This window comes from Aotus nancymaae, unplaced genomic scaffold, assembly GCF_030222135.1.
Source record: "Aotus nancymaae isolate 86718 unplaced genomic scaffold, 86718_ANA_hifiasm-v0.15.2.pri h1tg000004l, whole genome shotgun sequence".
In the NCBI taxonomy this organism is placed as follows: domain Eukaryota; kingdom Metazoa; phylum Chordata; class Mammalia; order Primates; family Aotidae; genus Aotus; species Aotus nancymaae.
In genome coordinates this window covers 58,520,183-58,542,358 of record NW_026988415.1, presented here as the reverse complement: position 1 = coordinate 58,542,358, position 22,176 = coordinate 58,520,183, and the positions used below count along the sequence as shown (strand labels likewise).

Below are 22,176 nucleotides of genomic sequence, written 5' to 3'. Positions count from 1 at the left end.
GTTTCCTGTTCCTGTGTTAGTTTGCTGAGGACGATGGTTTCTAACTTCATCCATGTCCCTGCAAAGGACATTAACTCATTCCTTTAAGACTAGAAACAACAGATACTGGTGAGGATTTAGAGAAATAGGAATGCTTTTACCTTGTTGATGGGAGTGTAAATTAGTTCAACCATTGTGGAAGACAGTGTGGCGATTCCTCAAGGATCTAGAACCAGAGATACCATTTGACCCAGCAATCCCATTACTGAATATATACTCAAAGGATTACAAATCATTCAACTACACAGACACATGCACACGTATGTTTACTGCAGCACTATTTACAATAGCAAACACTTGGAACCAACCCAGATGCCCATTAATTATAGACTGGATAAAGAAAATATGATCCATAAACATCTATTATTTCACTGATGGCTTGGGGTATGGTTGTTTTTGGAGGCTCTGGGGAAAATTTTCTAGAGAGTAGGACACAAAGTGAGCAAGTCTTTGAGCCCCAGTGGCGGCAAGAGTGGATCAAGAATGCCTGTTTGGGGCTCCAGGGTGGCATACACTGGCACCATGATGGTGGGTCTAATAAGGCTGATTCTTGGGCCTCCAGATGGCTTGCTTAAGTGCTAGGAATGGAACCAGTGGGCTGGGTGGGTGGGTGAGTCAGTTCTTTGGTCCTTAGGCAGTAGGAAATGGCAGTAGACATGGCAGAACAACCCTCTGAGATCCAAGCAGATCATACCAGTGTTAGTGGTGGCTGTGATGGGCTGGGGGCCAGTCTCCTAGACAGCAGATTGTGCATGTGTGTGGGTACCAACTGTGGTGGTAGTGGCAGATTGAGTGGGCTTGACGTTCCACTCTGGAAGGAGTGCACAGGTACCAACAGTGGTAGAAATGGGCTGGGCAATTCCCAGGCCCCTGGTAAGTGTGCATAGGTGAGGGCAGCAAAGGCAAGGCTGACCTGCTGTCAGGTCCCCTGGTGGTGTCTGCACTTGCTGGGTGTGACAGGCAGGATGCTCAGGTGCGGGTAGCAGTGGCTGTGCCATAGCCCTGTTATTGGAGGATATGAAGATGCTCTCAGTGGGAGCATCCACAAGCAGGTGGTTGGAGAGCATGTGATTCACTCATGCCTCAGCCCTACAGAAGGCAGCAGAGGCAGCAGTTGCAGGAAATGTAATTTGCACTTGGGGCATGTGAAAATATGTGACTACACTTCCTGTAAGGTGGGAGGTTCACTGCTAGTGGCTCCCACCTTGTCCCCAGCAGTGGTAGCTGTGAGAAGATAATGTCAATGGGGCTCCAGATATGTCTATATGCAGGGGCATCCTAAAGCAGGACACAGTACGATTGTGGCTGTGCTCTCAAAATGGTGCCGTGCTGCAGCTTCTTAGGACTTGGTGGGTATGTGGAACTCAGCATGAGGTTTGTCTCTAGATAAATAACATTGCAGAGTCTCCAGGCAGCTCCCTACGTTAGTATCAGGACATGGTAGCGTCAAGCAAATTTACCATGGCCATGATTGTAGGAGCCTATGGCAAAAGTGTGGGCCATTGGAGGTCTCTCACTTACTCTTTCCCTGTTATAAGGAGCCTCTTCAGGCTCCCAGCTGATCCTGGCCAAGTGGACAGCCTTACTTCACTCTCCTTCCTTGCTTTCAGTGCTTCCCAATGCTTGCCTGTTGAATTTTGCTGTTCTCTATTAGATGGTCTATTCGAGGAAATATTATGTACTATTTTGGTTTCTCTCCATGAAACCAAAAAGAGACAAGTACCAGATACATCTAGTCAGCCGTCTTGAAGTCTTTCAACAGATTACTTTTAAAGGGTTTTTTATGTGGACTCACACTTCTTAAAGGTCAAAAGAGATGAACAAACAAACAAACAAACAAAAAAAACCAAAAATTCAAACAATCATAGACATTTAACTGCAAATACATCAAAAGGGAGAAATGACTAGATCAGTTCATTAACTTCCTGCAAAAGCTGTCTCAAGTTATTCCCTAAAAATCATTACTTAGATTAGTGAAAAAAATGTGAAAGACCTATTATCTCTAAACTGGTATCCACAAGCAGCTATTTTCAAATAATTAGAGCTATTCATATAAATTCTTATAATCTTCTGCTCATTAATGGGCATGGAAATGAAGAAAGAAAGGCAATTTTAGTTTTCACCACTCCATATTCTGTCTTTGAGAGCTTTCCATTTGGAAGATACTTTACTAGTCCCTGGAATCAGGCATCCAGCTCCTAGATAATTGGGAAAATTAGGTATTGAGAATTCTTCTCGATAATGAGAATAAAGATTAGAGATTCATCTGCATGTTGCTAATTCAGCGTAACAAAGGCACAATCTTCAGTAAGATGTCAACACTCCATTTTTTAATTTTTTAATTTAATTTTTTTATTTGTAATTTTTATGGGTACATAGTAGGCATATAAATTTATGGCTACATGAGATGCTTTGATACAGGCATGCAATGTGAAATAAGCACATGATGGAAAATGGGGTATCCATCCCCTCAATCATTTATCCTTTGCATTACAAATAATCCAATTAAACTATTTAAGTTATTTTTAAATGCATAATTAAGTTATTATTGGCTATAGCCACCCTGTTGTGGTATCAAACAGTGAGTCTTGTTCCTTCTATTTTTTTGTACTCATTAACCATCCACACCTCACCCCCAATACCCTCTACTATTCCCAGCCTCTGGTAACCATCCTTCTACTCTCTATGTCTATGAGTGCAATTGTTTTGATTTTTAGATTCTACAAGTAAGTGAGAATATGTGATGTTTGTCTTTCTGTACCTGGCTTATTTCACTTAACATAATGACCTCCAAATGGTAATGGTGCCTGAAAGCTAATGTCTTTCACCACCAGCATATCATACTTTTAAAAAAGAATATTCATAACAGCACTATTTTTTCCAAAAACTAGAAATTACCTAAATGCCCAAGAGCAGTAGAATGAGTAAAAAAATTCAGATATGTTCAAAAAAACAGAATGCTATTCAGCAAGGAAACGGAATGATTTACAGCCACGAGCAATAATATGTTTGAATCTCACAAATGTAATACTGACTGAAAGAAGCTAAACATGAAAATAATTAAACTTTATGACACCAATTCTATAGAGTTCAAAAATAGGCAAAATGAATCTGTGGGGTTTAGAGGATGTTCTAATGATAGGAAGGAGGTGTAAGGGGGATTTCTGGTTGTGGTAATATTCTGTTTGTTGACTGGTTGCTGGTTACACAAATATGTCCAATTTGTAAAAATTCATTGAGTTGTATACTTATAATTTATGCACTTTTTAATATAAATAATATATTTCAATAAAAGTAGAGAAAATAGAAGATTAGGAAGACATACACTGAAATTCTAACAGCAAGTATCTCTGGTTGCTGAAACCATGGATATTCAGAAACTTTTTGAACTGTTCTTATATATTCCAACCTAATAATAATAATCAGGATTTGTTATTTAAATTTGAATAAAATATTACTGCTTAAAAATGAATTGAATCTAAATGATCACTATAATATTAGATATAAAGGAATAAATATTATAACAAATTTGGGTATAACTACCACAGCATTATATTCATACAACATCATCCAAGAATGAGATTATCTATGTGAATTTTCTTTTTCTGTTTTTACATTTCAACATTTATTATAGATTAAAGTGTACATGTGCAGGTTTTTTACATGGGTAAATTGCATGATGCTGAGACCTGAGTTCCCAATGATGCCCTCACCAGGCAGTAAACACAGTACCCAATAAGTGATTCTTCAGCCCATTCCTTTCTCCCTTTATCCTCCATCTAGTAGTCCCCAGACTCTATTGTTCCCATATCTACATTCATGTGCATGTAGTGTTTGGCTCTGACTTGTAAGTGTTAACATCTAGTGTTTGTTTTTTGGTTCTTGCTTAAGTCACTTAGGTTAGTGGCTCCCAACTCTATTCATGTTGTTGCAGAGGACATAGTTTTGTTCTTTTTTATGGCTGGATGGTACTCTATGGTGTATGTGTACCACATTTTCTTTATCCAGTTCACTGTTGATGGGCCCGTAGGTTGATTACATGTCTTTGCTCTTGTGAGTAGTGCTGCAATTAACAAATGGGTGCATGTGCCTTTTTGATAGAATGAGTTATTTTTCTCTGGGTATATATCCAGTAGTGAGATTACTGGTTCAAATGGTAGTTCTATTTTTATTTCTTTATGAAATCTCCAAACTGCCTTCCATAGTGGCTGAACAAATTTGCATTCCCATCAACAGTACATAAACTTTTCCTTTTATCTACAGCCTCACCAACATATGTTGTTTTTCTACTTTTTAATAATCACCATTCTTACTGGTGAGATGATATCCCATTGTGATTTTCATTTGCATTTGTTCATGACAAGTGATGTTGATTGTTGTTTTATATTTGTTGGATACTTGTATGCCTTCTTTTGAGAAGTGTCTGTTCATGTCCTTTTCCCACTTTTAAGTGAATTTTTTATTTGTTTGTTTTTGGCTTATTGATATGTTTAAGTTCCCTGTAGATTCTGGACCTTTGTCAGATGCATGGTTTGTGGATATTTTCTCCCATCTGTAGGTTGTCTGGTTTACTCTGTTGGTAATTTATTTTGCTGGACATAAGTTCTTTAATTAGGTCCCACTTGTCAATTTTCATTTATGCTGCAATTGCTTTGGGGGACTGAGCCATAAATTGTTTGCCAAACAAAGCCTAGTTCAGGAAGAGTATTTCCTAGGTTTTCTTGTAGGATTTTCATATTTTAAGGATTTAACACTTACATTTTTAATCCATATTGAGTTAATTTTTATATATGATGAAAGGTAACAATCCAGTTTCATTCTTCCATGTATGGCTAACCAGTTAGCCAGCACCATTTATTGTACAGGGAGTATTTTCCCTATTGCTTTTTTGTCAATTTTGTTGAAGATCAGCTACTTGGAGATGTGAAGTATTATTTCTGGGCTATTTATTCTGTTCCATTGGTCTATACGTCTGTTTTCTGCCAGTACAATGGTGTTTTGCTTAATGTAGTCATAGAGTATAGTTCAAAGTTGGTTTATGTGATGCCTCTTGTTTTGTTCTTTTTGCTTAGGAATGTTTTGTCTATTTGGGCTCTTTTTTGGTTCCAAATGAATACATTTCTCTTATTTTGTTAAAAATAGTGTTTTTTTTTTTTTAATAGCGCAGTGTTGAATCCCTAAATTGCTTTGAGCAGTACAGCCATTTTAACTATATTGATTCTTCCAATCCATGAACATGGAATATTTTTCTACTTATTTGGGTTGTCTTTGATTTCTTTCAGCAGTGTTTTTGTAATTCCTCTTGTAGAGATATTTTCCTCCTTGGTTAGAGCACAGCATTCTTGAATCTTACTTCTTTCCTCTATGACTTGGACCAATCCTAATTTTCCCCCTTATTTTCTGACTATTGTTTTTATGTATTTCACCAGTAAGCTTCTCTCCTTTCTTCAAGCCTAGATGTTCCCAGAACTCTTTCTTCAGAACTCCTGTACTTTCTTTATTGTAAATTCTGTCCATGCCCATGGCTTTTACTTTCTGATTTCAGTAGATGACTCCTAAATCAAATCATTCCTCCATTAAAAGTTCTTAAATTGTTCCTAATCTTATCCTGAAATAGACGTTTTTCTGACCCTGGCATTCAAATTCTTAAACATAGTAGTGTGCTAAAAAGTGTTTGTTAACTGGCTCTCTCCCAACCCAAATAAATACAAAACCTCGATTTGTAGCGTTTGCTAAATTCTATCATGTAAGTTTTCCCACCATGGCTAAATTCAAGCTAACAGCATGATGTCAGTGTGCAGACACATGGGAAGAGATGCTAATAGTAAGCTCTCGCAAGGTGGCGTGAACCGGTTCCAACACATCACTGCTTTCACCACATCTTCAAATTCTCTTTCTAGCCTTGTCTTTTCTTCCTGCACCAAACTAGATTAAAAATTGTTTGCTAAATGTGCACCACAGTAATGTTTTATACATCGCTATTTTGTTCTTGCTATTGACTAAGTCTGAAAAAGTCTTATGCTCAACCCTTATTTATTGAAATCTCAATCAGACTTTCAAGGCCCAATTACTGGACTATTTTACTAGTATTCATATTTTCTCCATGCTATATTCTTCTGTGAGTTATCCTTATTAATTTCAAACTTCCCTAGTTTTTCCCACCAACAAGATTCTAAACATCTCGAGTCCAGGAATTTTTTTTTTCCTAGTGGTGTTCACAGAGTGTTACTTATATGCTTAATACTCACAGTTAAAAGAAATCGACAGCTGGTAAGCAAATCAGCCTCTCACTTGCAGCTGTTCAATATGATTTGATATATTGTAGTGATACATTTAAATTTTCTTTCACCTCATTTTGTAAGGTAGTAGAAAAATGTTTTTATGAAATTGTGACTCATGTCCTAAATAATCAGTTAACTAATCTTTTGTATACCTGACCTATATCCAGTGATTCATGGCAGTAAACAGTTGTCTTTAATAACTTAACATTAGGGATTTAATTGACCATAGAATTTTACTATCATGGGGAAATCAATATCACTGAGGCTTGAGCCTTTGTGCTTTATGTACTCATGGGTTTCATAACATGTAAACAGGGGATTAATTTATTGGCTATAATCTTTGAAGCAGTATTTATTTTCTGTACTACTGTTAATTTGTATTTTACTTGTGGCATTATTTAAACTTCCTCTCTTTCCTTCCCTGTTTGAGCATAATGTCACACAGAAAGAAATGTCCCCAATATCAAATGATATTTGCATTTTCCCTAGAAAGTATCAAGGAAGGAGGATACCTGCCAGAAATGCAGTGTGGTAGGTGGTCTGAGAATGTATTTGAATAAATAATTAGTTTGTAAGCTTTTACACATTTCTCCTCCAGGTACTATTAACTGAATTATAGAGTGACACACTGATGTCAACACTTAATTTAGACTTTTTCTGTTATTTGCCACTGTGTATATGGTTTTTGGCAAATTTAAATCTCAGTGTGTCTCAGTTGATCTAGGGTTTCCTTCACTATACTGAATGAATTAGGCAATAAACAAATACACATAAAATGCTTCATAGGTGAATTCCAATCAAAGAACTAGGTGAGACTATTGGAGAACAGAAAGGTTATGGAATTTGGCCATCTTGACACAGCTAATAAGCACAACACCAGAATCTGAACCCAGGTATTCCATGTTCTTTCCCCTCTACCACATTGCCTGACCATCTTCATAAAGTGTGTTATGGAAAATGAGTCTGCTGCGTTTTTTTTCCTACTATAAAATGGTTCATTCATTAGTGGCTTATAGATGAAATGCCAGGAAAAGTCAGGAGATACAGCTGTAGCATGTTAGGAAGTTCAGAGTAAAGGTTTAATAATGTATCCTACAAGTCTTAGAGTACTGTGCTCAAAACACTGTTTTTGGAAGGTATATCTGTTGATTATTTGCAGAATAGATTAGAAGAGAAGAGGTAAAAACTAAGGTTGTGTTTGCTGCAAAAACTGGAATTTGGGGGCACGTTCATGTTTAAGTCAATTAATCACAACCAAAAATTATCTTAAAAATTGTATCATACAATTTAGAATCAAAATAATTTACTGTTGTGGATTATTCCCTGTATTGGATTTTCTTTTCTTTGTTATCTTCCCTTTGTGTGGGCAATTAAGAATCGGCTTTATAATATATCACAACAAATGCTTTCCCTGTAGGTTAGTATATGCAAGAGTGTTTCTAAGTCACAGATCATACGCAGATTTGAACCAAACTTCACTATAAATTCTCTCATCATGTTTAATAATTTGAAAGTGATTCGTGGATTTTTTTGTAGAGCTACTTATACTTATTATCATTGTAATGGTAAAGAGAAAGATTGGGAGTTCAGCAGAATTTCATCATTAGTAATGTCAGCTTCCCAAAGTAATTATATTTATTTATTAATTATTTTTTTATTTTAGGTTCGGGAAACATGTGCAGGTTTCTTAAAAGAGTATGTCGCGTGCTCCTGTGGTTTGGCTTTCCGTTGATCCTATTGCCCAAATAGTGAACACAATACCCAATAGGAAGGTTTTTGGTCCTCAGCTCCTCTGTACCTCACCTGTTTTAGAGTCTGTAGTATCTATGGTTTTCATCTCTATGTCTGTATGTACTGAAAGTTTAGGTCACTAAACTCTCACTTATAAGTAAGAACATGCAATATTTGTGTTTCTGTTTCTGTGTTAATTCGCTTAATCTACCAGCACATCAAAAAATTAATTTGCCATAATAAAGTGGGCTTTATTCCTGGGAAGCAAGGCTGATTCAACATATGCAAATCAATAATTTGACTCACTACTTGAACAGAATTAAACACCAAAAATGTATGATCGTTTCAATAGATGAAAAAAAAACAATTAGATAAAATCCAACATCCCTTCATAATAACAAATTAGGCATCAAAGGAACATACCTCAAAAAAATAAGAGCCATTTATAACAAATCCACCAACAAAATAGATACCTAGGAATACATTAACCAAAGAGGTAGAAGATCTCTACAAGGAAAACTAGAAAACACTGCTGAAAGAAATGGTGGGTGACACAAATAAACGGAAAAGCATTCCATGCTCATGGACTGAAAGAATCAATATTGTTAAAATGCCCATATTGCCTAAAGAAATCTTACACATTCCCTGCAATCTCTATTAAACTACCAATGTCACTTTGTGCAGAATTAGAAAAAGCTATTCTAAGATTTGTATAGAACCAAAAGAGAGCACAAATAACCAAAGCAATTGTAAACAAAATGAAGAAAGCTAGAGGTATCACATTACCATTTTTCAAACTGTACCAAAACTAATTTCTAGAAAAGTGCTGGGATATGTATATGACTAGCTCATTTGAGATGACTTAGAACATTATAATAGTACTTTATAATTTTTTTTATATTCTAGGAGCATGTATCTGTAGTCATATAGACATACCATCGTATAATCATCTAGGAATCAAAGACATAAATATTCTCATGTTCTTAGCAATATCAGAGTTGTTGGTGTAAAGTTATTTCACCTCAGATGTCACATTTGTTATTTTAATGACAAGATGCTGTTATTGATTTTGACACCTTAAATGATATCAGCAGCTTTGTGAGATTTCTCTGTATACCAATGGTAGAAAAATGCAATTATAAACCAGGCGTGGTGGCTCACACCTGTAATCTCAGCACTTAGGAAGCTGAGGTGGGAGGATTGTCTGAGCCCAGGAGTTTGCAACCAGCCTGGGCAACATGACAAGACACATTCTCTGTAAAAAACAAAATAAAAATTAAAAAAGATAAGAAAAAACAGCAAGAAGAAAAGTGCAATTACAATGGCCCTTTAGACTGCCCTCATTTTATACCGAGAATACAGAGTGAAATTTTTAAGCACATAAACACATTAAACAATTACTTAACCTGAGCCACTCAGTTTTCTTTTTAATTCAAGCACTAATATATCACATATTCCTGTGGGTGGGCTACATTTCTACAGCAAAATTATTGTGATGGGTTATACTTGGCTCTAAAAAACCTATGGAGTTTAAGAAAGCATCCTAATTTCAATGTGTTAAAAGATACTCAAGTGCTGGGCACCTTAGTTCAGAACTTATTTTGAGGCATCATGGAGAGCTCTTGGCTGATTTTGACTTGAGGTAATTGTCAGCAATTTACTTGAATTGCCTCTAGTTTCTCCATGTCAGATTAGCTCAACTTTCCTAGTCAATTGAAAACATAAAACAAAATACTGCCTTTCCTCCTTGCCCAACTCTCACCTTCAAATTGTACATAATGGATGCATTTATAAATCTATCAATTCCTTTACTCAGAGATGGCCAGAAGATGTATCTCACCTGACAGTTTCTATCATTATTTGGTCAAGTGACGAGGTTGAACTTCCAAATATATTTATACTCCTTATTTTTCTGGGGAAAATATCACACTTTGGGCATGTTTTATCTATAACCAAATAATTAATTCAACATTCTTTACTTCTAACATGTTCTGAGGCCTTTGTATATAACAAGCAGAGTTAAAATACAGAACATTCCTTGAGGACTACATCCTTATTTTCAGTTAATATGGTAACTCCTAACACAGTATCATATGCCCCAATGGTACTCACAAAATGTTAATAAGTAAAAGGAATTTAGTGAAGCATTCAATGCCTACTTCCCAGGAAAAAAGGTAATATATAACATCAATGTGTGTTTACATCCTATATTTTGTCTACTTTATTTTTGTGTTAGATTTGGGGGTTTGGGGTGACACTGACCAGGGTAGAGTTTTGGAAATGTAAACAAAAATATTCATAGCCTTTTCATATGAGCATCATAGAAATGTCATATGGTTTGCTTAAAAGTGAGGCTTGTGCTGAAATAATATCCAGGAGTTAGACTTAGTTCTGTTTATAAGTCAGCTTGCTGATGAGGATACAGAATTTATTTTTCCACTGCATTTATTTTCTGAGTTTCCTCACTTATAAAATTGATTATTGATGCCTTTCATTTGCCATCATTCTAAAGTGAGAATGAAAATAATGATATTCCATGTTTAACTGAATTAGTTCTTACTGCTAAACAAAATATGTAAAATATTTATATAGATGCTAAAAAGGCTTTCTGCATTTCTTTAAAATATAAATTAAAAGAAATGTTTCAAAAATATCTGAATAAGAGAAATTACAGTTTTCATAGGGAAGAGTGATACTAAAGTTTCCACCATTTTGTTTGCTTTGAAAGAGGAGTTTGAAGTTGATACTGATGTTAAAGTATGAAGGTATTTAAGTGGTAAGATAATGTTAACTCAGCAGTATCATTGCTTTGATCTTTGTTTAATGTCTCACAAAACTAGATTGCTATTTGATTGACAACCTTGTCAAAGAGTGAATGAAGACTGACACCATAATATTGAAAATGCAGCGTTTACAAAACTTGAAATCCAAGTTTTCTCATGACGCTGCTTCTTTTGTGGAAGGCTCCATTTTACATTGTTTTTAAATAAGTGTGTACCCTGCTGGAATACAATAAAATGTCATGTTTTTTGTCTCCTGGTTTCCTGAATTCCATTCACCTCCTTACACACATAGCATAGGTATGTCTCTATTAGCAAACATTATTGAGAGTTTTTACTTCAAGTAAAACTCAAAACCCAAAGCCTCATCACTCTCGTATCTGTTCTTTTTCAAAAGACAACTCTGTGTAATGTCAGTTCATTGGTTCAGTGTACCACAAGCTAGGAATTATGCTGTGTAGTCAAGTTGTTAACAGTGCAGAATCTAGAGTGTGACACAACCGGATTCAGTTCTGAGCTTTGATGTGAATTTGGGCAAGCATCTTTTAACTTTCAATGCCTGTTTCCTCAGCTAGAAAATACGGGAATGATAGTACCTGTTTTATGATGTTGGTATGAGGAATAAATGATATAATTACTATAAAGTACTTAGCACAAGACTTGCCACCTTTATAGTTATTACTATTACTATTGTGCTTAGCATAATATGCTCACCAAAACAACAAAGAATACCTGGAGACTGAATTAGTAGAACAAGTAACTGTTTATCTCAGACCATTTAACTGTCCCACTAACAAGAAGCTTGAAGTCAGTTCCAGTTCCACTTACTCCTGCTGGTTTTACAACTCTGGTTTATTTTTTGTTGTTCTCTGTTGTAACCTTAAAGAAATACTCATACCGTACAAAGTGCAAAGTGCTCATTTATCTTCATTATATATAACTGATAAAACCATGAAAACATACAGATTGTGAAATCATTAAAAGTAAGGCATGAGTGTTTTTCCTTTCATCTAAGAATAGTGGAGATAGAATACTATATTTGTTCAGCTTCCAAGTAGGGTAGAAATTTAAAAAATAAGAATGAAAACAAAGAATACTGTGTTTGGGAAGGGTGGGAAACACAAAGGGAAAATACACTGTAAGAGTTATTATTCTCTTTTTAATTGCAAGAAATATGACAGGGTATATTTCTACTTCCATTGCATAGAACTAGTGTTCCAAAATGGCTTCACTAGACACACAGCGTGAAATAAAATCTGGGACTGAATTGCCTCAGGGAATCACATCACCATCAGTAAAAGACATTTAGAGAAATCCTAAGCCCCTTGAGGACAGTTTTTCCTACTACATAAGATAGTCATATTTGTGCTATTATTGTTTTAAGGAAAACATCCTGTAAGCCCCCAGACATTGACATTCAATCAGGTGCTTCCTTGGAAGTACACGAAGCACACAGATCTATTTCCTGCTTGCCAGGGGCTTAAAATCTGACTGAGGAAACTAAAATTTCTTCCAAAAATCCAACCTTAAATTATCTGTCACTAAACCAGTGATTCTTCCTAGCCTAAGGAACTTGATCGAATTGTGGTCAGTTCACTTCATTTTAATTTTTTAAGCCCCTAGAACCTATTTAATGCTCTGAAAAGAAGGTTCCTGTTTTTATTGGCAGTGTAGTAGAATCTGAAAGAGTTCCTCATCCTGTTTAAGAAGAAATTGTAAATCTTGGCTAAAGACACAAATGCTTGAGGGGAGAATACCTGGGTATTAGCTTAGTTTTCATTGTTTTTATTTCTATTCGGAATTTTGAGAGTAAAATTTAGATATTGGCTTTAGTGCAGCAAAATTACATTGTTTCTGAAGGAAAAAATTCTGATAGAATCAACTGTCGAAAACTTGTTTTTCTTTTCAATTTTTACCAGCAGGTGAGGAGGAGAACACTATTTTGTATATAATGCATATACTTTAAGCTTGGTCTAAAACAAGTCTGATTATGGCTAAGTATATTATATTTGTAAATAATTGTTCATTTTCTTTCAAAGTATTTTTTACTATGGCGATGTGATGATTTTGACAATTTTATGATTTAAATTTATACCTTGAACTTATAAATATCTACGTGACAATAATGAGAACAATTCCAAGACCATTATTTTTTTCACTAGTTGTGTTCTTTGTCTGTAAGTTTAGCATTTCAACACATTCTCAGAGTTACCTGTTGATGGCACTGGGAAAAGGCAATAAAACGCATTGGCCTTCAAATTCACAATCACCATCTTTACCACCACAGCGCCACGCCCCACATTAAAGCCTTTTTGGATCAGCTTTTGTCATTTTCTTTTCCTTTTCTGATCATACCCATTTGCCTTTGTGTTTCTTTCCTGGTTCTAATCATTGTAGAAAATGTCTAAATTAAGCATTTACAAACTAATGATTTCTTTTCTTTTGGGTATGTACCCAGTAGTGAGATTGCTGAACTGTATGGTAGCTCTAATTTTCGTTTCTTAAGGAACCTCCAAATTCTTCTCCACGGTGGCTGTACTAATTTACATTCTCACCAACAGTGTACAAAGACTATGTACCCACAAAAACATAAAAATCAAAAATTAAAAAAGAAACTAATGAAATTCACCTTTGAAAACAAATATCCTTCTGATGTTTCACTTAATAACTCAGGTTTAGAAAAGCTGTTAATTCCCTCCTCTCCAAGAATTAAATTCGCAGGTAGAAATAATCCCTATGTAAACAGTAGCTTAAGTATCTTCATCGTATTTTGGGCTCAAAACATTTCCTTAAAAAAGAGAAGTCACAGCCCCACTTTTAAAACATGAACATTCGTTTATTGTTTCCTTTCATCTGTTGAAATAATTACTTTTCTTTTTGCCTTCAATAGTTTGTTCTGGTTATTAAGATTTCTGTAAAATTAAGTTTGAAAAGTGCTTTTAACATTCAGATAGACTGCAGTGCATATTTGGCTATTAAATAGCCAAATCTGCTTAAGGCTGAACTAATGTTTAACACTCTCAGCTGTTTGAAGTAGTTCACTGCCAAGTTTAATGGTGCTGGCAAGGGAAATGATCATATTACTTGCTATTATATTTTGGGGGGTTTGTTATTCTAGTAATAAAGACAATCAATGGCATTTCTGAACACAATGGTTCAGATCCTTTACATAGTGCTTTCCCACTGCAAGCTGCAAACTATAATTTCAGTGGAAATGCTAAGTGGGAGGCATTAGCTGTGTTTTATTTCATGGAAGTTCATTGAGAAAAGCAATTACATTCATGACAAGATTTATAATTGTGTGTGTCTGCATGTTTATATACACACAAATGACCATACAGTTACATGTCAGTGATGAATATAAATGTAGGCAACAGGGCTTTTATTGTATATGAACCTTTTAGAAATCAGTTTTTTTATATTATTACCGTGTACAAAATAGAGTAGAAGACAAAATGTAGTTAAATACTATACATTTGTTTGTAAATGCATTTCCTGTATGTGGAGATGCTACAGCATGGAGGTAACATTTTTTGCATATAAAATACGATGCCAAAAGGACTCATAAAATTACCTTTTTGTTAAGGCAATAGAAATAAATGTCACCTGTTTCCCAAATGATGTACATTTTGACAAAGGTGGAGGAATGCAATTAACCAAAGGAAAATTACAATTAGTAATTGAATTTCTCGATTGTAATTCAATTTTGGATAATACTTCAGTACTAAAGAGATTATTTTATTTTGCTTAGAAAAGCATTTCATATGTGTACTATGTTTCTTGGTAGAAATGGAGAGGGTAGCTTTAAGTTTTTAAGCACTGGACTATCACACATGTATTCACACATAGAGAGATTTGTCATTACAGTTGCATTGGACAATCAATTCAATCTGAAAAGACATCTGCTCTGCAAGATAATTGGTTTGGTTTCTTTTTCTTTATATTTGCTAAATGTTTTACACCCAAATGGTTCAACAAAAAGGTATATGCGTAGACACAGCTCAAGTTGTATACCACTATGGCTAGTCTTTTTTGAAAGTACTGCATTCAATATTAAATTATATTCATTGTATGTAATAAAGAACAAGTACACAAGAGATTAGAATCCACAAATTTAAAATTCTGTTTTTCTAAATATTATAACTTGAATAAATTTACTTTAAATTGTAAATACCATTGACCCTTGAACAGTGCAGAAGTTGGAGCACTAACCACCACCCGCCCCGCTTCCAGTCAAAAATTCACGTATAACTTTTTTTTTTTTTTAAGTGACAGTGTCTTGCTCTGTTGCACAGGCTGGAGTACAGTGATGCAATCATAGCTCACTGCCACTTCAACCTCTAGGCTCAAAGAATCTTCTACCTTAGCCTTCCAAGTAGCTAGGACTACAGATGTGTACCACCATAGCTGGATAATTTCAAAAATATAGAGACAGGGATTGCTATGTTACCCAGCCTGGTCTAGAACTCACAGCCAAAAGTGATCCTCCTGCCTTAGCCTCCCAAAGTGCTTGGATTATAGGCACGAGCCACCATGCCTGGCCACCTGTATAACTTTTGACTCTCCAAAAACTTAAAACTACTAATAGCCTGTGGTTGACTGCAAACTTTATGGATAATATAAATTGTCAGTTAAAACATAGTGTATGTAACATGCATTATATACTGTATTCTTACAAAACAGTAAGCTAGAAAAACAGAAAATGTTATTAAGCAAATTATAAGGAGCAGAGGATATAGTTTCTATTTATTAAGTGGAAGTATATCATCATAAAGGTCATCAGCCTTACTATCTTCATGTTGAGTAGGCTGAGAAGGAGGAAGAGAACTGGTTAGTCTTGCTCTCTCAGGGGTCATTGGTGGGAGAAAATTTGTGTATAAGTGAACCTGCACGGTTCAAACCCATATTGTTCAAGGGTCAGCTGTAGTATATTGTTACTAAGGACATAAAACAATTTGGTAATTAACTTTCAGAGAGTAAGAACCTAGTTCACACTAAGCATAGAATACTACTTAAAGAAATTATCTCCAGTAATGCTAGAAGAATCATACACTTCTTTTCCACATATAGAAACCCATTCATTTTGGATTTAGGGAATATGGATTTGATAAGCAGTGAATCAATACCTCAAATCCTCTTCTAATTGCTGGCTTTCTGACCACTGACATGTTTACAATATTGAGCAATCCCACTTCAACCACAGAATGAATGTTAACCTGTTGAATGCTGTTTTCTTAAATTAAGGATCATGGGAAGTTTCTAGGAATTCAGTCTAGGAATCTATCTACCTTTAGGCTTTTGTGTTCTAAGCCTTAATATATGCTCTCTAGGCAGCTCTAGCTTATCTCAATGTTCATATGACTTTCTGTCATATGTAATTTAGAAAACAAATATTTATTGGATGTCTACTGTATATAAGGCAAAATGATAGCTTCTGCAGAGGAAAAAGAGAATAAGTAGGTCATAGTCCCCAGCTCAAATGATTGAAGTCTTATCTAGAGATTTAAGACATTAACATGTAAACTTTATTTTTTATTGTTTTACTTTAAGTTCTGGGGTACATGTGCAGAACATGCAGATTACACAGGTATACATGTGCCATGGTGGTTTGCTGCATCTATCACCCTGTCATCTACATAAAGTATTTCTCTCAGTGCTATCCCTCCCCTAGTCCCCCACTGCCTGAAAGGCCCAGGTGTGTGATGTTCCCTTCCCTGTGTCCATGTGTTCTCATTTTTCAACATCCATTTATGAGTGAGAGCATGTGGTGTTTGGTTTTCTGTTCTTGTGTCAGTTTGCTGAAAATGATGGTTTCCAGCTTTATCCATGTCCCTGCAAAGGACATGAAGTCATCCTTTTATATGGCTGCATAGTATTCCATGGACTACAGATGTGTACCACTATGCCACATTTTCTTTATCCAGTCTATCATTGATGGGCATTTGGGTTGGTTCCAAGGCTTTGCTATTGTGAACAGTGTTGCAATAAACATATGTGTGCATGTGTCTTTATAATATAATGATTTATAATCCTTTGGGTATATACTCAGTGATGGGATTGCTGGGTCAAATGGTATTTCTATTTCTAGATCCCTGAAGAATCATCACACTGTCTTCCAGAATGGTTGAACTAATTTACACTCTTACCAACAGTGTAAAAGCGTTCCCATTTCTCCACATTCTCTCCACTGTCTCCTGATTTTTTAATGATCACCATTCTAACTGGAGTAAGATGGTATCTCAATATGGGTTTGATTTGCATTTCTCTAATGACCAGTGATGATGAGTTCCCTTTCACAAACATAAATAAAATTTCTGAGGACTCACTAGAAGGCAAAGTGTAATAATAGCAAGGAAGATCATAAAAACAAAAACAAGTATTTCCAAATTTCAATTTCAAAAATTCTGAATTTATCATTAAACTGTTTTTGCTTCTAATTTAAACTCTAATGTTCTCTATTTGAGAGGCTTTTTTTTCTACTCTGGCTCATTCAAAACTTACAGAAACATGTAAAGAACATTGAGCATGTAATATGTCATTTTTATTTGCCAAATTATAGTCATCAAACAATACCTTGTACAGAAAGAGTAAAACATAAGCTGAAGTAGAAATGTATTTCCTGGATTCATTTTGGAAAACACTGTCACACTGCAAGTTGGAAGACTGATTATTCATTGCCATACTAGCACACAAAGTGCATTGTACTTAAATCTTTTTTAAATATCAAAAGTAAGACATAAAATTCAAAGAAATTTAAAGAATGTGAGTTTTGGTATATAAGAAGACCTATTCTCACTCTTAAAATTATTTAAACAGGTGCTGTAGGAAGCCATTGCCTGTTATAAAGCTTTTAAGATATTTACAGCAAAACATTTTTCCCTGTGATTGAATTTTTTAAAGTACTAAAATACCATGGAGAAATATGTTTACCACCAGTTTTATGGCTCCCTACATGCATTCTGTATAAACTTTGTATCTGCTTGGACTCAAACAATATTGCAAAAAGACACCATGCCATTTGAACAGGGTATACAGCTTTGAAAGCGTATGACACAGTACTAATGGGAATGTCAGTATTATTATAAGAGTAACACAGTTTTAAAGTTATTCTTTTATTACAGGAGACCTAAGTAATTGTTCTTATTTTACATCTTAATTATAGTAGGAGTATTTTATATCTGTGGAAATACTACCACTATTGTGTTACACTTTTTGACTTTGGTGGTGATATGGAATATAACATTTGTGAAGTCTAAGCACGAGAAAAAATGATGGTAAAATTTTCTCTTACAACATATATTATTCCATTGAAAAGCAAATACAAGATAATTACCTGAGACCTGAAAATGCAACCCCTATATGCTTCAAAGGACCCCTATATGCTTCAAAGGTTTGGGTTGACAATGTTTAAAAAGCTATGAGATATCAATAATAGAATTTTTCTAACCAGTAAGTCAATTTTCTAGGCGAATCGAGGAAGACAACACATGTTGTGAGTATCCAGAGGAGAAACTATCTTCTGGAAACTTTTAGCAGAGGCAATAAAGCAATACACATAAGTGCTCGAACTTGAATAGCATATTGCATTGCTTTTCACCCTTATAATTTTTAAAAAATACACCAACTGTCAGAGTTAGTTGTAGGTAAGGTTAGATGGTTACATGGATTATTAGTAAATTCTCTCTAGAAAATGTGATATTGATTGTGCTTGAGAATCATAGGCTGTGATGCACTTCATCATCTGTTAATATAGGTATTTTAACTAGAGATAAGATGATAGAGTATCTTGTCATTAACCAAGAATAGAAGGTAATTTCAATGCCATGTTAAAAATACAGTATTTAGGCCAGGCACGGTGGCTCACGCCTGTAATCCCAGCACTTTGGGAGGCCGAGGCGGGTGGATCACGAGGTCAAGAGATCGAGACCATCCTGGTCAACATGGTGAAACCCCGTCTCTACTAAAGATACAAAAAATTAGCTGGGCATGGTGGCGCGTGCCTGTAATCTCAGCTACTCAGGAGGCTGAGGCAGGAGAATTGCCTGAACCCAGGAGGCTGAGGTTGCGGTGAGCCGAGATCGCGCCATTGCACTCCAGCCTGGGTAACAAGAGCAAAACACCGTCTCAAAAACAAAAACAAAAAAAAATACAGTATTTAGCCATTTACACTGGAAAAATGCCACATGAGAAATGAATAATGGAGGGGAGGTGACAATGGACACAGAGTCAGTGAGCAAAGTGATCTTCCCTCGTGATCAAATACAATTAAGAAAGTTAAAATCTCTAAGGGAAGTGAATAGATATAGCTGTTCAGGTGATGGAGGCATGTTCTTTAAGGTTATCCAAAGCAAAGGATGAAGGCAGATTCAGTACAAATGCAGAAATGGCTAAGATATGATACTAAACTGAAAATAACTTTATGGGACTCAAATGTTACAATATTGATTTTTAAAGCACTCTATCCAAATAAATGGCTCATAAAAATATACCAACTTCATAGAATTGGAATTGAGGACGGAAATTCTCAGTGTTTTGTCTAAGTCTGATTACAAGATATTAGTATTGAAAGACCTCACATATTAATTTTCCTTTTATTTTCTTTTCTTCATGTTGCAGAATTTCTCTGGTTATTGAGTGCATATTATTTACACATTCATAAAAAAGAAAATGTTAAACTGCATTTAATATTAATTATTGAATTTTGTAGGGCTTCATGTGAAGTAAATCTTAAAAATATTTTTTGTCCTAAAGAAATATCATTGGCTATGAGTACAGTAGTACAGAGAATTTTTGCTTCAACATTTGCTATTCCATATAGATCCATAAATATTTGTAACAACAATAAGTAAAGGAATTTTAACATTAATAAAATAAGGTCAAATTTGCTGGTAAAAATTTAAGATCGATTTTTCATATTTTCTTTTTTTCATTTAAATATTTACTAAACTAATGCAGAATAAATGAACTAAAGGCTGTTTTAACCTGAAGATATAAAACAACAACATCAAATATTCATATGGGTGTCACACAGAAAATGAAAGACTTGTTTAGTATTTCTGCAAAGGGAAGATCTTGAGCTGAAGAATCAAGATTATAAGTAATCAACAGGCCATAAGATAGTTGTACAAAGTGTGTCACATATCTTAGTCACTTCTTTCTCCATATAATGCATTCCACACTTAACTTTTCCCATCTTACAAAAGGAGAGAATAAAACTTAATACTTCTCATGAACATCTTAAATAAGTCACATTTTTATGGCAAGCCCTCCACTGCCAGCAATAGATGTACTTACAGTATTGGAAAACATCTAACAAGCTGGTTTAGTATAAAAAAATTTTTTCTTTTTGGTCCTCAGACATATTTCTGTATTTTACATTAGTGGCTCTCAGGAGGTGGGGAGAAAAGAGAGCATTGTCTCCAAAGAGGATGAATCATAATCCCCAGCAATACAGATATTACCCTCAAACTCCAAATGAATCATTACAACTGGTACAGATAAGAGTGTGGTGTGTGCTGGGGCCGCTGCACAGGCAAAAGACAGTTGATGACCACTGTTCTATAAGAAACAGGAAATCCTATTTTACGAGTCACTAAAAAACAAACTAACTGCCATAATACTGACAGACTCCATCCAGACTGTTAAATATTACAAAACAAGAACTGTTTCAACAATTATTCAGCACAATGTTTAAGGACAAAATGTACATAAAACATCATGCTTTATATGTGTATTTTATAACATAGTAAGGAATGGTAAGGTGCTTCATCCATCTAACAAATTAAAAATGAAAACTTTTCATTTCTGTATTTGTCAATATACAGGATTCTGAAGGTGAATCTTAAACTCAGGGTGATAAATCAGTTATACAGGAAAGCCACATAACGTCAGTCTGGATAATTGCTATTCACTGGGGATTTGGTGAACTGGAATTGGCTCTGACAAGGGAATAAACTTGTTAAAAGAAACATCCAGGGGCCTTGCAATCGGCTTTCTGGGCGTAGCTATTCTTATAGTGGAGTCAGCTTGCCATGCTTGTTTTAATACACCTTACACAGCCTCTTCTATGGGACATCCAGCAAAGGCTGCGAAATCATTAGCGATTATTGAGGTATACGCTTGAGAGACAAGGGCAAAGGATCATCTCCTTGTTGTATCTCTAAGTGCTTCCATAATTGGCTAGAACACCTTAGGCCACTGGTGAGCACTGATGGTTGTATAGATCCCAAGGAAATCTCTCTGCCAGATTCCTTTTCCTACTGAGCAAATTCCCCCAAGTTCAGAATTTGAAGATTTTATAGCAGGTGGTATTTTTTAACCAAACATATCTTGGGTTATTCATGTCATTGTGGAGCAAATAAAAAGCTAAAAGCTGACCATACAGTGGGGCTGTAGCAATTTTTCCAAAAGCCTGGAACTCTTGGTTCTTGCACTGATCCAGCAACTTTTTGAAACTGAAAGCACTTTTCCTCAATCATTGCCACTAGCATCTTCCCAGTCTGTCTTGAGGCCACACTTGCCCAACAGCCAGACCCCAAACTGTCCCCCTTTTTCTATATTCTTAGTAGAAAGTACACTTAGCCTAAACTTGCAAGTTTCCATGGGAATAAATATACAACTTAAATTAAATTTGAAGGGAAAATGCGACTTGGTGGCTGGCAAGACTGCCAAATAGGAACAGCTCCTGTCTGCAGCTCAAAGTGAGATCAGTGCAGAATGTGGGTGATTTCTGCATTTCCAACTGAAGTATCTGGCTCATCTCATTGGCACTGGTTAGACAATGGGTGCAGCCCACGAACGGTGAGCCGAAGCAGGGTGGGGGGTCAACTCAAACCACTCAGGTACTTTGAAGACTTCAGGCTCGAAATACCTTAGAACTAGTCTGAGAGAGTTCACTTACAGAATTACAGGTTTGTTCTTTTGTCTGGTTATTAGGAAGACAAAATGCAATGCTATAATACCTTAGTTAGTTCTTGACACATTAAGAAAATTCTTCACTCAATTTACCAGAGTAAGTTTTTTAAATAAATTCATAGGGTAAATCTTGGAATCAATGTATATTCAGTGCACTTCTTTTTCTTGAACATTCCAGATCTAGAAGGCTAGCATCGCTTCAGATGTAGCTCATCTTTTTGAGGGCCAACTGTATGCTTAGTACCATGCTAAGTGTTTTGCATTTGAGTTTTTTCCTTTAAACGTCTCACAAACACTCTGAGGTAGATCTTTGTGTTCTATAAATAGGGTCATTGTGTAACATCCCAACACACAGAGACATTCAGTAATGTTTGTCGTGCTATAAGAAGAATGCAGACATAGGAAGTAAGTCAGAATCAGAAAGGGATGTA

General features: G+C 35.4%; 1 protein-coding gene and 1 pseudogene across 1 annotated transcript in view; one reads left to right on the top strand and one right to left on the bottom strand.

Moving 5' to 3' along the window:
* DACH2 (dachshund family transcription factor 2) overlaps positions 1-22,176 on the top strand; it is a 618,955-nt gene that overhangs the window by 563,664 nt on the left and 33,115 nt on the right. The window lies entirely within an intron of this gene.
* LOC110567551 (COP9 signalosome complex subunit 8-like) lies at positions 20,696-22,078 on the bottom strand (annotated as a pseudogene).